This window comes from Penaeus monodon, chromosome 6 (genome assembly GCF_015228065.2).
Source record: "Penaeus monodon isolate SGIC_2016 chromosome 6, NSTDA_Pmon_1, whole genome shotgun sequence".
In the NCBI taxonomy this organism is placed as follows: domain Eukaryota; kingdom Metazoa; phylum Arthropoda; class Malacostraca; order Decapoda; family Penaeidae; genus Penaeus; species Penaeus monodon.
The window spans coordinates 38,782,687-38,800,186 of NC_051391.1; the positions used below are offsets into that span (position 1 = coordinate 38,782,687).

Here is a 17,500-nt window from a genome sequence, read left to right on the forward strand (position 1 = left end):
AATTTAAAAAAAAAAAAAAAAGGATAAACGAAGATAAGGACACTTCACCTGACAGTCATTGGGAAATTTCTTTGTATAACCAAGTAAAAAAATTTTTTTTTGGATGTATTGTTGACATATGTGTTGTTATTTAAAACATTGAAAACTATCCAACAATTTCAGGTGCATGTTAGAAGTAACTAGTGTTATTAAAACTACCAATACTTGATCCATTAGCTCTAGGTACATGCACTGTCCACTGTGGTTTTATTTACTCATTTTATTTTTAAATAGATTATTTATAAATGCTTAGTTTTCAAGGAGTTAATAATGATAAACCTGGTTCTACTAGGGATGGTATGTACATGCCTAGCCCACTGCAAGTTTAGTTTATTATCTTTTCACATAGATGACTCCACAATTACTTAGCAATGAGTCAGTTACTAGCACAACTTATCTCACCAATTTACCCTTTTCCTTGATTTTCAGAATTTTTTCTTGTGTCAATAACATTATAATAACAGCCTTGATAATGATAGCATTCGTAAAATATTTCCCCAGAACTAAAGGAAAAGGGTGAAATTAGGCGAGTTTACAAGGTCTACTTATTGACACTATTGTGGCTAAGCACTTAAGGGAATCACCCATTTGCAAATTTTTTCACACAAAAAATACTGCAGAGAACACTTCAATTTTCCAGTGACATGGGTTTAATAGGCCATCATCTAAGTTTGGAGCAGAAGTTTTTTGCTCTATTAGTATTGTCATTATGAACCTAATACTGCCAAAAAATATGATGTTCACTGTAGTATTGTTTTGGGAAATGTATCTAAGTCCCACAGAAATGGCTCCTCAAGTGCTCAGCCCCCAAGAGTTAGTAGTCTATGTACCCTCACCTGATTTTCCCATCATTAAGTTGTACTTCTTTTTACACATAATATCAATATTGTAATACTAACAGCAATATTAAATAAAATATTACCAAAATTGAGGAAAGGGTGAGTAAGCAATTTTATAGCAATGTGGGGAAAATCAAGTTAATAAATTGAACTTGGTGTGTGCATAGTATGTGCATAAATGCCATGCCATGCCCAGCAGTATCAAGTTAGAGGTATTATCTTAATAGTTGTAGTATTATTTATAGTACCAATTGTAGTAAATTTAGGAATAGGGTGATGAGTTAAGGTCAGGTAGGCTGACTCATTGGTAACTAAGTCCTTTTGAGGGGTTGTGGTTACCATGATAATAAGACACCACATTGTACAGTGTATGTATTTCATGCACTCCTAGATTTAATTTTTAAACAGGTGGAAATACAAGAATGCTTTGAGCAAATTTAAAGATTGCAGAAGTCTGAGAACATCTAATAATTTTTTTATAATATATATTTTGTAGCTATTTCCCTGCCATGTAGATATGGGCTTGTTTTCTTTTATTTATATATCACAAAAATGGTGTAAACATAGAATGTGGTAAATAAAATGGTTCAAGTTACAATTTTTATTTTACACCTTACATTTGTATGAGGTAAGAAAAGTTAACATGTACATATGAAAACTAATAACAAATTATACAAAACACTTATTATTCTATATGCTAAAATTCAATATTTATAACTGCGTGCTCTGACACTGGCTATATCCATTATTATAAGGCAAACTCTATTAAAACTCTCCTCCCTTGATATCATTGCATTAATTACTTTTTGTTAATAAAACTATAAATGTATACTACAACAAAATATATATTGACATTTGCATATAAAATTTGTCTTTATCCAATGTATTTAGTGTGGCTCCCCTGGGCAATGAGAGCACCTGATCCTTGTTAGTTATATCTACAGATAAAAAGCTAAATTTCTTCCAAAATCTGAGAGTTTCTGGGATTGATGACAATTTCTTGTCCCGATGTTGCTGCTTTATGTATCTTGAAAAAGAGTAATTTGATATTAATGGCATGCTTTCCCTTATGTCAAAGCAGAAAAAGAATATATACATATATGTAAAAACTTTTAATACACTGATAGTAAATGTACAGTTCTTAGATTTTGTATTTTCACTATAACTGTCCCTTTCCCCTTAAACTAGCATTCACACACACACACCACACACACACACCACACCCCACACCACAACACACACACACACACCACACACACACACACACACACACACACACACAAACTATAAGAAAGCAAAGCCTCTCCTTGAACTTGAACAAAATCAGATTTGGTAAAATACCTGAGTGTCTAAAATACTGAACACTTTCAACTGGAAGTTCATACTCTTTGTCATTTTAAAGCACTGAAACTAATTTTTGTTAACTATAAGCTGAATCTGTAAATCAATAAGTATTTTGAACCAATAAATGCAAACTTTGACACTAGCATACAGTACAGCAAGGTGGAAAATCCCTACAATGCACAAACACGATTTAATGAAAAGTAGATAACAGTTTCAAAATCCTCCTGGATTTCATCTTCAGACCTGAAGGTGAAAGAACGATTTTAAAACTGTTGTCTTACTTTTCAATAAACCTCATTTGAATATTGTGGGTTGTTCTACCATGTATTAACACAATAGCACTTTACCAATTTTCACAGTAGAGTATATATATCTTCTAAACTGAGAGTTTTTTTGAAGGCAAAACATTTTACCATGCTGACAGTATGGAGGATTTTGAAATAGTTGTCTCATGTTTCACTATACCTAGTATGAGTATACTGAGAGTGATTTAATTAGCAATTAATTTATTACAAAAACCCAAAGTATGAGACCAAGAAATAATCCTACTGATTTCACTATCAATTTAAAAAGCACTCATTACAACAATATATTGGCATTTAATATGATATAATGAATAAAAAACTATCATACAACTAGGGAAAATTTTTAATCTGTTATTTATACATAACACATTCAAATTTGAAAATCAATAAATCCTGCAAAAAAAAGTTTTTAAAATTATATTTCATGTCATACTAATTTTATGAAAGTTTTCTTTAGGTTACTGGCTAGTGCAAAAGGTGCATCCTGTTACAGCTCTAAATAGCTTTGCCAGCCTATTAAAACAGGCTTCCATTCCACTGTCTACTGGCTTTTATTGATCATTAAGATTTACAAAGAAAAAAGTAATATTGGAAGTCACTAGTGGGATTTTAGAATGTCTCTAAGTCTTAAAAACCCATGGATATATACTTAGAATGTTAAGAACTGAATACTAGAATGCTTTATTTTCTTAAAATAAGGAACACACTACTGTACATGCCTACTACTAAATTAAATGTTGCTATATATGACTCTACAAGAACTTATATATATAAAATACTGACAATACCATACATAAATTACAAAAATAGTAAAACATTACTTACGAAACATTTATGTTTACTGACACCCAGGGACAGCTTTTTCTGTTGTCATTAGTGCCATTGTTGATACAACTAAATTAATGTTGGCTGGGGAGTCCCCCATGCAGTGCCTCCACGATTTTCATGTTTCTTTCTCCACAGCCCATTTCTGCAACACTTTTACCATTGCCCCCTGCCACAACACGCAGCTAATGAAAGAAAAATACAGGAGATATTAGTGATTATGACTCGCACTGAAAATGGTCACTGGCTAGCATAAGCTATGCTATTACAAACTACTAATTCATTCTAAATATTTCAACAGCAAATATATTAACAATTACCAGCACTTTCTTTGGTATTTATTGGAAGAGTGTGAAAACGGACACCAGTTAGGTGTTTTACACACATGCACTCATTCACTCACTCTCTCTATCAACCTATGCAACCAGACTGTACTCATTGTATCTTTTTATAATTTTTCTATGAAAGTTAAATTTAAAAATTCCAAATATTTTAGGGCTAAATTTCATTTTAAAAAAATAAAACCCAAGCTTCTTTGTGAAATTAAGTCTGACTACTGTTAACAAAAATTAAAAATAAATTCACCTTCCTTTTGAATAATAAGGAAAAAAAAGTTACATTCTTATCTGCAGGTACTTATTTTAGATGCCTCAAAACATGAGAAGCCAATTATTATTAATTCAGTAAACTGAAATTGAAAATGAAAAACTACAAAACTCAAATTTAATATCCTATAAGATTATTTCCTTAAGCCAAACATGCTGATGTTATATGAAAATTTAGTCATGGCAGTCAAATAGGTGCTTTTTAAAGGACTTTGATCATGAAAAGAAAAGAACTCTGTTCCAATAAAATACCCCAACACCTCTGATAAATTTTTATCTAGCAAAAGAAGTACATTACTTGCATATCTAAATTAAATTTTTTATGATTTGCAATTTTTTGACAATCTTTTAAATGTAACAATTTCATTATATGTAAACGAGATGAGTAAGTGTCTAATTCCAATTTTTTTTGGAATATTGGACAGTAAACCCTTTGGCAACAGCAATGATATGAATTTCTCCATCTTGTAAGAATGAGATACCCTTTCACACAAAAACAATGGGCAGTCATTAACAATGCAATGGCATCAAACAAAAGTGCATATACTGTGCTTCAAGCTTTAGTAAAGGTCAACATATAGATTCTACAGTAAACTGTTAGCAAGTTTTTCAAGCACAAACTCATCAGAATAAAGAGGTTTGTTGACCACTGCCAGTACACACACAGATCCCTTTACTTTGATATGTAGGGGGCTTATCTTTTTTAGCACAAACTTTATTTTTTGTAAGTGTTATTCTGTGTTCTTTATACTACTTATTTCTTTCTCTATATTTCAGCTTAATGTTATCATAAATAGATCAAACAATGAAAAAAGTCAACACTGAGCAAACCAATTTACGGAAAAAAAAGGCCAACCACTGACACTCCACTTTTTTGGGTTTTGGGCTAACATTTCGCATAAACCATTTTTGTTTACTGTAGTTCATAGTAAATATGTTCATATATTTGGGAAATTTTATTAAAAAAAAAGGTGGCATAAGTTTTTTATGTGACAACCCAACAATCCCAGATTTATATATTTGGAAAAAAGGGGTTTCAAAATTTCAATAACCCCAAAAAACTTTTTCCGACGGGATCACTGAAACAATGAGTTCCATGATGGCCCAACCTCTGGAAAAGGTCAAAAAACCCTTTCCCGGCCCCAACATTCCAAAAACGGGGAAATGGACTGGCTCCTTTCTGATAGAATTCATGTGCTTTTTTTCCCCCCAAAAATACCGGGCAGGGTAATTCTTTACAGTATGAACCATTTTCAGAGGCAAAGTCCCAAAACCCACACCCAAAAAAATTTATTTTACATCAAATTGTGTGATGGGAATACCCTTCAGCCGCCTAAAGGGGAGTGCTGAGGGGGGGGGCTCGCTCCAAAACCCTGGGGCCTTTCCCCCTTGTCTCAGTATGCACTGTGAGATAGAGCGGAATCAGGAGTGCTATAAACTGCATTTTCTGTAAACTTTTTTTTTTATTTGTTTTGCTATATTCATATCTGCGTTTATTTCTTGCCCCATGATGCAATTTTTTCCCTCTAAAAGAAACATCTTCTTTCCCCTACTTTGTATCCTGGTGTAAATTTTAATTCCTGGCAGGGGTAACCCAAAAACACAGGTTTTGGTTTTTAACCCCAAAATGCTAAAAGGAACAGGGGCCACGGGTATTGTTTGATTCATTATGGGGGTTTATTTTGCATAAGCAATTGTGATTTTTTTAGTTTTCTATATCATCACATTCCTGAACGCCCTTTCCATGAATTATTTTCCCAAACAAGCCTATTATATCCATCCATAGAGACTTCGCCTACAAATACAAAACAAAAAAAGATCAACAAGGCAAAAAATCTTACCCAAAAAAAAGAATCTGGCAAATCTCAGAAATACAAGTACTCAAAAAAAAATGAAGTCTTTAAATTTCTGTGAGCGATTTTACAGATCAGGATGATAGATCTGGGTTGCTAAAAAATTAAAAATTTACTACGAAAAAACTGTATTCTGTATCACACGCTTATCACCAGTTACTGGTGTATTGAAATCCACGGTTGGCTTGCAAAAAAGTATTAAAACTGCTAAAGTAAAACACGTGATACTTAAAACCCAAAGCAGAAATAACACTTCTTTTGATAAAATTTTTATCGAACCCCCCTCTGACTAACTTTAAACTTTTCTGCAAAAAATTTTTTTCCCCCCGTTTTCAGCCGCCATTTTTTACCGGGAGATGAACCCGAAAGAATACCCGCTTGGTGTTTTGATCGTTTTTCTGAAAATACACGCCGCGGCGCGCGCCACAACACCACACACACCACCACACCCCACACAACACACACAACACACACACACACACACACACACACACACACCCCACACACATATAATATATATACGTTATATATTACATAAAATTACCCCACCCCACACACAAACACACAACACACCACCACCACACACACACACATATATATATTATATTAAATAAAATATATATAATATCATACACACACAACACACACACCACACACACACACATCATATCACATGCACCACACACACACAAACCACACACCACACACACAACACACACACACAACAATATATATATATTATAACAATATATATATATATATTATATATATATTATATTATTATCATATATATACATATAAATATGAAAATAAATATATATATATATATTATTATAATTATACATATATTACATATAAGTATAGATAAATATATAATATATTAATATATATTAAAATTTTTTAATATTATATTTATATATATATATATATAATATATATAACATATACAAGGGCATTAGTTTTGATTGTAATTTTGAGATATATATATTTTATATATATATATATTATATATATATATATATATTATATAATATATTTATTTTGGGGTGGGGTGTGTGTGTGTGTGTGTGTTGGTGTGTGTGTGGTGTGTGTGTGTTTGTGTGGGTTGTGCCACAAAGGTGTTTGTATGTTTTTTGCATATATATTTATTACATATGTTTTAAAAATTATTAAAATATATATATATATATATATATAATATTAAATATATATACATTATGCACATTATTAATATATAGTATATGCCATATATATAAATATATATATAATTATATATATAATAATATATATATATATTAAATAAATATTACCACGCCCACACACCACACAAACAACACACACACACACACACAACCACACACACACAAATTTTATATATAATATATATATATAATATATTAAAAAAATACTATTATAATATGTACGTTTTTGATACGTTGATCACGAATCCCTGGAATAACATGACGACAAAAATTTCCAAAAACATCACCCAAACTAAAAAAACCCATGTAGACCAACAACAGGCAGCTGTAAGAACCCCTTTGGTTAAAACAAAATGGTTAAAGTCAACAGGAGTACGAAAAGGGTGCATTCTGTCTCCTCCCTTTTTAATATATATTCTGAAGCAATTATGAGAGGTGCTCTAGTTTTTAAAAGGAAACTTAGATGTTGGAGGATACAAATTAAAATCTAAGAACGCCGATGTTTAGTATAATTGCCAGCAGTATCATTAACTACAACAACTATAATAAAGTTAAAGAAGCAGCGAAAAGGTGTTTGTTTTTTTAATGCCAAGAAAAAAAAGATATGAAGATTCGAAGAAAACCGGCAATGAACGATGATGAACATTTCAACAAGGAGTGATTGTGGAAAATGTGAAAGGCACTTTCTTGGACTGTTTTAACTAATACTATGATGATTCACCGGGGATAAAAAGAAAGGGTTACCCTTGCCAAAAACGCCACAGTTTTCTCTTAATAAAAATCTGGAAAAACCCCCAAACCCTTTCCTTACGGAAAAACTGAGGTTTTTAACTCATTATTTTTTCCCATTGCGTCATATGGTTCTGAGTGTTTTGGGGGCTGAAAAAGATGACAAAAAAAAGGGCAAAAGTTTTTAAAGGGTGTTACAGACGAGTACACGTATTAAATGGACAGAAAAAAACGAATGATAAGTGCTGAGAAAAATAAATTGTAAAGACCGGCTGTTTGACATCTTGAAAAAAAAGGAAACTAAAGTTTTATTGGTCATGGTGGAAGAAAAAATTTTGAGAAAAACTTGCTCAGGGTGGGATAGGAAACAGAGGAGGCCCCAAACCAAAGAAAAAACTAGCGACACATCAAAGAATTTGGGGGCTTCGATAGAACAAATGGAAAAAAAAGTGAAAATCGAGAGTGGAAAAGGATGGGGGAGGTCCAAACATGCTCAAACATGAGCATACCCGTTTTGATGATGATATATTTACAAATTCACGCAAAAATAAAAACCAATCCCTTGAAAAACGTAATTTGGGGGCGGCTTTTTTGGGTTCACTTTCGACGGGCCTTGTTGTTCCTCAGCGGGGACGGTTGCCTATGTGGAAATGGAACCCTAGCATGGATCCCCACCGGGCCTGTCCTGCTCTTTGTTTTCAATGTAAATTTCAATGTCACAGGCCTTGAAAATGGTCTTGAGACAGTCTTTAATCTTAGCTTGGGTCTGCTTTTCTCCTTTTGGGTTTTTCGCAAAATTCGCCATAAAAGACACTTGGGGATCCGTTATTCCTCATTGAATACACGGGAGTTCATCGCACTGGTTTTTGTGTCAGTAGTGCCCGACACGGAATCGCTCGTCTTCGTGCTTTACATCACTGATCTTATCCTACCAGTGGTTTGAGGGGAGTCAGTTGGGACATCTGAATGCGCGGAGTCTCCCAATGTGCAAGTATTTGGGTAGGTTTTGTAGAGTAGAACAGCAGGGGAGGATCATTGCATGGTACCGTTTCACTTTTTTACCATGGATGCCTGCCTTTTCCAGTGCGCCCAGGTATGGAAACGGTCCACAGGGTGGGTTTTCCACCAAGGGGGAGCTCAGGGCGCCAAAGCTTTTTAGCCTGAGTGGAAAACGCCCAGCATGCCTTTGGGCTCAGCTTCAGAGTGTGACACCCCGCCAGAAAAATCACATAGGCAGCTCGCGAAACAAAAAATTTTTGGGCAGTTGTTGGGTTTTAGTCAGCTGCTTTCCGTTTGAACGTATTCTGAGTAGACGCCACCGTGCTTGGGGAAAGTTCGAGGAAGATGAGATAGACAGCCTTCTTAACACCTTGGTTCACGGGAACTGTTCTGAGAGATACCCTTAAACTTGAGCATCATGCCCATTCACTAACATAAAAAATAAATAAAAATATTAATATATGTATATAATACATATAATAAAACATTATATGTTAAATTATTATATATATATTATATAATTTTATAATATTATATTAAATTATAATATTTTATCATACACACACCCAGTATGTGTAGGGGTTTTCATATATTACATATATTATAATTATAATTATATTATATAATTTAAAATATATATATATAATACAAAACACACAACAGAAGTGGTAGTGTTTTCATATATATTATAATATATATATATTATAATTATATATTTTATTAAAAATATATATAATATATATTCATATAAAAATGCATGCGCACCACACACACACACACCCACCCACACAAACAACACACACACAAAAAAAAAAGCCACACAAAACTGAATATAATGTGTGTGTGGATGTATACACGATACGCAATAGGTGGTATGTTTGCAAACACACAATATATATATTTTATATATATATATATATTATATATATATATATATATAATTTTATATATAAAATTTCAAACACACCACCATAATATAATTAATATATATTATATATATATATATTTATATTTTTACAGCATTTATATATAATTTTATATATTATATATATTATTAATATATATATATATATATATTATACCCCCTTTTAAAATAATTATATAATATTTATAATCTATATATATAAATATATATTTAAAAATATTTAATTATATATATAAAATATATAAAATATAATAATATATATATACTTATACCACCATGTACACCACACATTACACACACCCCACCACACACACACACACACACACACACCACAACCCAACACCACACACTCAAGACCTCACGCATGCACCCACGCACAAACGCAAGCCGCTCGCACGCACGCACGCACGCACACCACCCCCCAACACACACACACCAACACACCACACACACACACACACACACACACACACACACACACCAACACACCACACGGGGCGCGCGCGCATTCACGAAAACAAATCTACGTGTGAAATTTTCCTTTTTTGGAATATTTATTAATGTATTTTCATACATTGCGGGTATTGCCATTTTATAATCACGGGTTGCTGGAAATCAGTGTGTATAAAAAGTTTCGCAGGGAAACCGTGGGGCGATTTTTTTTGGTAAAGTTGAATAAATAATTACGGGGGAAATTTGACTAAAACGCTTTAAGGAGGCTAGTACTAAAGGTTGAAAAATTTGCAGTGGGCTTTAATAAGGTTGCCAAATACACCGCTGTGAAATCCCCGTTGGACTCTTGTCCGTGGCTATTGTTGAAGAAGGCGGAATGTGCGGATAAAGGGGTCTTGGACTCTTTGCCCCGGGGCTTTTGTTGAAGAAGGCGGAATGCTGGGGATCAACGGACCCTACCGTGTTTCGAGGACAAGGGGTTAAAAAAGGATCACATCCATAAAACCGTAATAGGGGTTTTATGAAAGCTTTTCGCTAAATGTGACACACCTGTAAATAAAAAAATAAATAAAAAAAATAAACAAATATATATATATATATATATATAAATTTTATATATAATATTATATATATTTATATATATATATTTTGGGTTTAAATGGTTAAGGGTTAAAAGGGTTTTAAAAGAAGAAAAATGTGCTGACTCAAAGGTCAATGTAGCACTATATTTTAATTTTTGGGGAAAGGGGGGGTTGAGTTGTGATTGTTGTCTAAGCGGGAAAAGGAAATTTGGGTGAGTGAAAGGGTTAGGGTCGGGTGTGGAAGGATTAGATTAGATGAAGGATATGTTGCGTTTGGGAAAGAGAATAGGTTGTTGAAGCAGAAAGTGTGGGATTCTGAAAGGATGTCTGATAGGTTGGAGTCGGTAAAGGGAGGTAAGGGGGGAAAGCAGAGGTAGGGTTTTTTTAAAACGTGGGCCGAAATAGGATGTGACGATTAAAAAGGGGAACATTACAGAAAAAAATAAGGGGGGTCAATTGTACATCGATAGGAGTGTGTTAGAGGGGGGGGGGCCCAATGCGTAGGGGGCGAGAGCATCCCCCCAACGTCTTTCCGATGAAATGGAGTTGACCGGGGAGGAGTTTGAATTTTTTACAGAATTAATTTTTTAGTGCGGGCTTGACCAAAAAGTTGCCATCTTTTTATACAAAAGGTCTTAAAGTGTGGGTAATAACCCGGGGCGGGGATATGTGAGAACGGGGTTTGGTATGATGGGCATAGAGGCGGGGCGTGCTAGTGTATCTGCCTGTTCATTCCCGGGGATTAAACAGGCGGCCCCAAAAAATTTGATTGTTTTGGCGTGTGGACGGTAGAACAACCAGTTCTGGATTTTACAAAAAAGTGGGTTGGGGGTTGTATTGATTTTATGAGATTTAATGATTTACGGGAGTCAAAAAATTGTAAAGAGGAAGGGGAAAAGTGAGTAAGTTTTTTTTAGAGCAAAAAGGAGTGCATACAATTCTGTAGAAAAGGACCGGATTCAGGAGGAAGGGGAGTTTTTAAAAGACGATTTGGGGAAAATTATGAAAACCAGCACCGGGGTGGTTTTGGACCCATCATAAATACAGAATACAAAGGGGAATAGGGGAAACATGGTCAAAAATGTGGAAAAAGGACAGTAGAGGGATTTTGATTTGGTGGTCGGGGAAAACAGAAGAGAAAATTTGGGGGTAGTATGACCATGGAGGGAACGGAATGGACAGAGAATGGGAGAGGTTGGAGTGGGGGAAAGGGGAATGTGAGAGGAGGGACCCTGCGTGTTGAAAAAGGGGAGTGGGAAATCTGGAGATAAAGCTAAGGTAAAGTAGGGGTTGTGGGATTTAGTTTAGGGGGGGAAAAATTTGGGTGGAATCGAACATGCTGGGAAGAGAGAAGGCACGAGTCGGATAGAGATGGTATGCTTTCAGTGTAAAGGCTCTCAACGGGGGAGGAGCAAAAAGGCGCCTAGTGCTAAGCAAAGACCAAGGAGGGATTGTATCAAATGGGCAAGGGGAATTAGCAGAGGAGTAGATTGGCATCCAAAATCGAGTGGAGAGGACAAGTAACATAAAGATAAGGAGGTTTTGCGATCTGGCCCCAAATATATGGGAAGATTTTTTTAAGATTCGAAAGGGGGAGAGCTTTTTTTTTAATGTGTAGAATAGGGTTCTCGCCGGGAATTTTGGGGTAAAAAATGCACCTGGAAATTTGCCAGGGAATGGTTTGGGAGTGGGGGGGTGCCATAAGAAGAGTGGGGGTGAGGCCCTACACGTGAGCGAGAGAAAAAAAAGGGGAAAAAGTTTTAGAGGTAAAAAAGGGGAACCAGGGTTTTGTGGCCAAAAGATACTGATGAGATTGCAATTAAAGAAATTGGTAGAGTTTGGTTGGATGTGCCAGGGGCATAGAGGGTTTAAAATCATCAACATATAGTGATGACCGGCTCCTGGGGGTAAAACGAGAAATACATTAACAGCAAAAAGGAAAAAAGGAAATGAGCACATGCCTTGTGGGACCCCTTTATTTGGGGAAAAAAGATGATTGGCGAGGCGTTTTTAACCCCGGGAAAAGTGCTTTGGGGAGGGGGATTTATGAAAAACCCCCAGTTTCCACGTATCCCTGAGAGGAATTGTTGGAGGTATGGTACCGCCATTCGATCATATGTTTTTCTAGATAAAAAAAAATAGCTGTAGGATTCATGGCGTGAAAATGCAGATGTAATATTGTCTCAAATGAGCAAGGGGGTCAGCGGTGCTTCTGGCCGGCGAAAACCGAATTGGGAAGGAGAGAAAAGATTGTGAGTTCAAGATACCACATTAAGCGGAAGTTCACCATTCGCTCTAATAGTTTGCACAACACTAGTTAGTGCATGGGGCGATAGTCTTGAGGAAGGGTACCCGTTTTATTGGGTTTCCGGAAGGGAAGGATAAGGTTTCTCCCAATTAAATGGAAATTTCCCTGTGTCCAAATGTGGTTGTAAATTTTAAGGGGAAGGAAAAGGGGGAAGAGGGGAGTTCCCGGGAGCAGGGGCCTTCATGAGTGTTACGGCACGATTGTAGGGCAAATGAGTTCAGAGGAAAAAAATGGGGTTTTTAAGGACTCATCAGAGGAGGGGGTGAAGATATGGGGGTACTTTCCTGGTGTCTTATAGAAAGAAGTGTAAAGATAGGTGGCCCCTACTGACCGGGCTGAAAAATCCCCATTCTAGCACGGGGGAGGGGTCAGAATAGGGTTTTTTCAATATGGGGACGGGGCGGGATGGGGGGATGTTTGCCTGATATTTTTATGGTTCGGCGCAAAACATTTGAGAAGTGTAAGGATGTATTGTGAAAAATTTTCCCAGTTTTTATTTTACTTTTGGGATTGTACGACGGAGTTTGGCAGATGCTTTTTTTAAAAGGATAAGGGCTGATATTTGATTTGGAGTACCTTTTGTACGGTAACGTTCCGGGCTGCACGTTTTAAGCGAATGCTTTGTGCAACAAAATTTCCACCGGAAACACTTTGGAGGTATAGGGTCTTGGGTTCGAGGGTAGTGTATGTGCACTCTTAAGACTGTATTGTGAAAACTGTTCATTTCTGAAATGGAAGTGGGGAGGGTGGAGGGGGTTGAATACAGAGATGAAGTGAAAAATATGCCGTCACTCTATCAAAAACCCACGTGGGAGTTGGGGGTGGTACGTATGAAGTAGGGGAAAGGAGAAATGGAAAGTGGGCACTATAGGGAAAGTGGTCTAAGACTGACCTGGAAATCTAAATGAAGAGAAAAGGGGGAAAATAGACGAGGTCAAAGATGAAAAAATTGCGTGCGGTATCAAAATTGTGGGGCGATCTGAATTTAGTATGTAAGGTCGCTGTGGAGAGGAAGCGCTCAGAGTGGCCTCGGGAGTTTGTGAAGAATCCCCCATAGGTGTGGCGCAGTTAAAATCACCACTATGAGGGAAAAGGGGGTTGAAGTTGGGAAATTGATTTTCAAAAACAACAAAATCAGGGGGGATGGGAGAATAGACTGTTCACTGTGATCCAAAATGAAGGAGAACGGATAACTGTGCAAGGGGCATTTGGGTTTTAAAGGGGGGGTTACATAAAGGGGTTTTCTGATTGTAATTTTGGTGAGGGCTAAAAGGGGAAAGGGGAGGACAAAATGATAATTGGGGATTTTTTTGGAGGATGTTTAGAAGGTCCCCTTAAAAGGGTCAAAGATGGGCTTAAAAGGAAAGGATATGACGAGGCAGGCTGTGGGGGGGGAAACCGCGAATTTCCAAAGGGATAGTTAACTTTAGATTTTGAGGGGGGGAAAAGCTAGAGGGTGGGAAAAGGTGGAGGTCTGAGATGGGGGAGGGGTGGGAGTTGGTTTCTACTAGGAGGGGGATTAGGAGAGGGGTTTGAGGAAGGGATACTTGTACAAAAGGGGTTCCGTGTGTTCCAGGAGGGATGGGGGGGGATAGAGGGGATGGTGGGGGGATAAAGTGGGGGGGGTTGGGGTTTGGGGGCGGGGGGGGGTTTTGTTGGGAGGGGGAAGGATTGGGTTAGGGGATTTTCTTAGGAGGAGGGGGATTCAGCGTTACTTGGGGGTGGAAGGGGCAGGAGTTGTAAGTTTTGGGGGTTGATTTTCAGTTTTCATTAGGTAAAACTTTAATATTTTCAATGGTTTCTTTTAAGGAGTAGGTTTTGGGGTTTTGGGGGAAAAGGATTTCTTTTGAGGGGGGGAAAGAGGCTGGGGTCTCAGCAAAAGGGGTAAAGGAGGTGGAGGTGTTGTGTGGTAGGGGAAGAGGGGGGGGAACGTTTGTTCTGTCTGTTACGGGGAGTGCGAGGAGGGAGAGGGAAGGGGTTGGGGTTGTGGTGGGGATTGAAAAATCTGTATAGAGTTGGATGTCTGGGTTTAGGGTGGGAAAAGGTTTACTGGGGGGTGGAGGGAGAAGAGGGGGGTTTAGTGTAGGGGGGGGGGTTTTGGGGAATTGGTAGAATGGCGTATTACGGGGTAAAGGGGTAAGAGAAAACCCCGCCGAGTGCTTCTTGTCTGGCTTCACGTAGGGGGTCCCCAAATTTGAATCTGAGATTTTCTACCTCAGCCAAATTTTTTAGGGGGACAGCCCCTATAAAAATTATGGGGGCCCCCCACAGTTGGCACTGTCGTGATTGTGAGGGCAGTTTAAACGGTATGGCCAGGTTGGGCACATGTGGGCTCTGGCTGTGGAACGCAAGTTTGGCTGGGTTCCCCCAACGCCAAAATTTTGGGACTGAGTGGAGGAGGTTTGGGATGGACGACGGGAGGGTTCTCCCCTTTTATACGTTAAAAGGGGAAAGGGCAGTCTACGAAGGTAAATTTTGGCATGTTAGTGGGTTTCTTTCGATTACCTCTGGGGGGAAAAGGAGTGCATTGTATGACGTTGCATTAGTTGGGACGGCAAATAGGGCTTTTCCACAAATTTACCAATCTTTTTTCAGATTGGGCAATTTGCTGGGGAGATTGAAAATTTTTTGGGGCAAATATTAGGGGTTGGGGGGGTTCCAAAGGGTGGGGTTACCCTATATTCTGTTAGTTTTGTTAAAGCTATATTGGTTTTCGGATTTCTGTGACAAAACGGGAGCGTCGGGTCGGTACGGAAAAGGGGCTTTACCCCACTTGTTTTTTTGGGGACATTGTTGGAAGAGAAAGGGGGTTTTCAATGGGGCGTGGGAGGGATCCCCCCAAAAAAAACGGTCCCATTTGGCTGCGTGAAGAGGGTATTTAATTTGTTGTAGTGATTTGGGGGGTCGAAGGGGGGGGTGCTGACGATGGAGTGTGTTGAGGGGTGTTATGGGGGGGGTGGGGAATAAAGGGTGTAGGGGGTTAAAAGGGAGGATGGGGTGGGTTTATTTTGGGGGTTGTGGGGGGGGAGGTGATGAAGTTGAATTGTGGGAGAGTGGAAATGTTTTTTAAGGATTGGGTTTTTGGCTACTGTACTAGTAGGGATTGATGAGGGGGGGGTTTTTTCAGTGTTCGGAGCCGTGCAAAGGGAGCCCGGGTCAGGGAATCGGGGGAGTTTACATCTTTGGGGGTATTTGATAAAAGGGGAAGCCTCATTGCCCCTAATAGTGGGGATAAATTTTTCTTATTTGGGCCCTGGTAAGCCTGGATTTTTTGGGGATAAAAACGTCCCCCCTCAGGGGTCCCCTTGAGGGGTAAGGGCTAGTCAAACAGGGAAAAACCGTGCCCTGGCTCCCCCAGGGCCCTTCAGGACTGGCACAAAACAGCCTTTTATCCTTTTTTAGCACGGCTCTCACACCCTTGGAGGGGGATAGCAGGAAGGGTTTGGTGGGGAAAGGGGCAGAACAAAGGGGAAGGAAAAAAAAAGACCATGCAAAATTAGTTGATCGAGGGCTGGTCCCAAGGGTTGGGGGGTTCCCCATCATTGGGTCCCCGTCCCCTCCTAAGCCCCCCCACACAACAAAGGGCAAAGGGATTGGGGGGATATATATATTATATATATATATATTATTATTAAAATATATATATATATATTTAATTATTGTGTGTGTGGTTTGTGTGTGGTTTTGTTGTGGTGGTGTAATGTATACATATATCTTTTATCCATATATATCTATGCTATTCTCTATCTATATGCATTATGGTGAGGTGTGGTGTATGATATTTGCACAAAATATTTCCCTTTAAATTATGGTATTGCAAACAATTGAATCATGAATTTTGATTGGATTTTGTAAAGCAAATTTTTACAAAACTTGTTTAAAGATATTTTTTTTTTTTACTGTTCACCATATTGGGGAAAAAATGCATATACATTTTATATATATATATTTATTTAATTTTATATATATATATATATATAATATATTATATATTATATAATAATATAATTTTTTTTGTTTTTTGTTCAACGCTATTTTTCCACTGAAAAATCTAGGCCTCTCCCAAATTTTATTGAAAGGTCTATTGGCGTACATTCCTTGCCGCCACGGATGGTAATCCCGGCCATGACTTGCACACAGGGGGTCATTTTGAAACAAAAGAAAAACCAAGAATATCCATTTTAAAAAATGGAAAACAAAATAAACCTTTAAACCTTACCTGATTGGATGCCCTTCCTAATCAACCGCAACACTTTGGCCATGGTGGTGTTTTCTCCTACGACACCTGCCTTTGATTTCTCAGCGATATGAACATTTTTTTTTGATAATTCATCAGCATATGTGCATTTATAACAATTATATATATACATAATAATAAATACACTACATAAATATACATAAGTTATATATGTAAAGTATTCAGTTATTATAATCAGAATTGGCATTAAGGATGCTATAGAACATTAATCGTTCGAACTGTATCAAAAATAATT

General features: G+C 37.2%; 1 protein-coding gene and 1 pseudogene across 1 annotated transcript in view; both read right to left on the reverse strand.

Annotated features, from left to right (window-relative positions):
* Positions 1–17,500, reverse strand: part of LOC119574446 (TBC1 domain family member 1-like) — a 77,230-nt gene that overhangs the window by 48,141 nt on the left and 11,589 nt on the right.
* Positions 1,753–6,153, reverse strand: LOC119573995 (annotated as a pseudogene).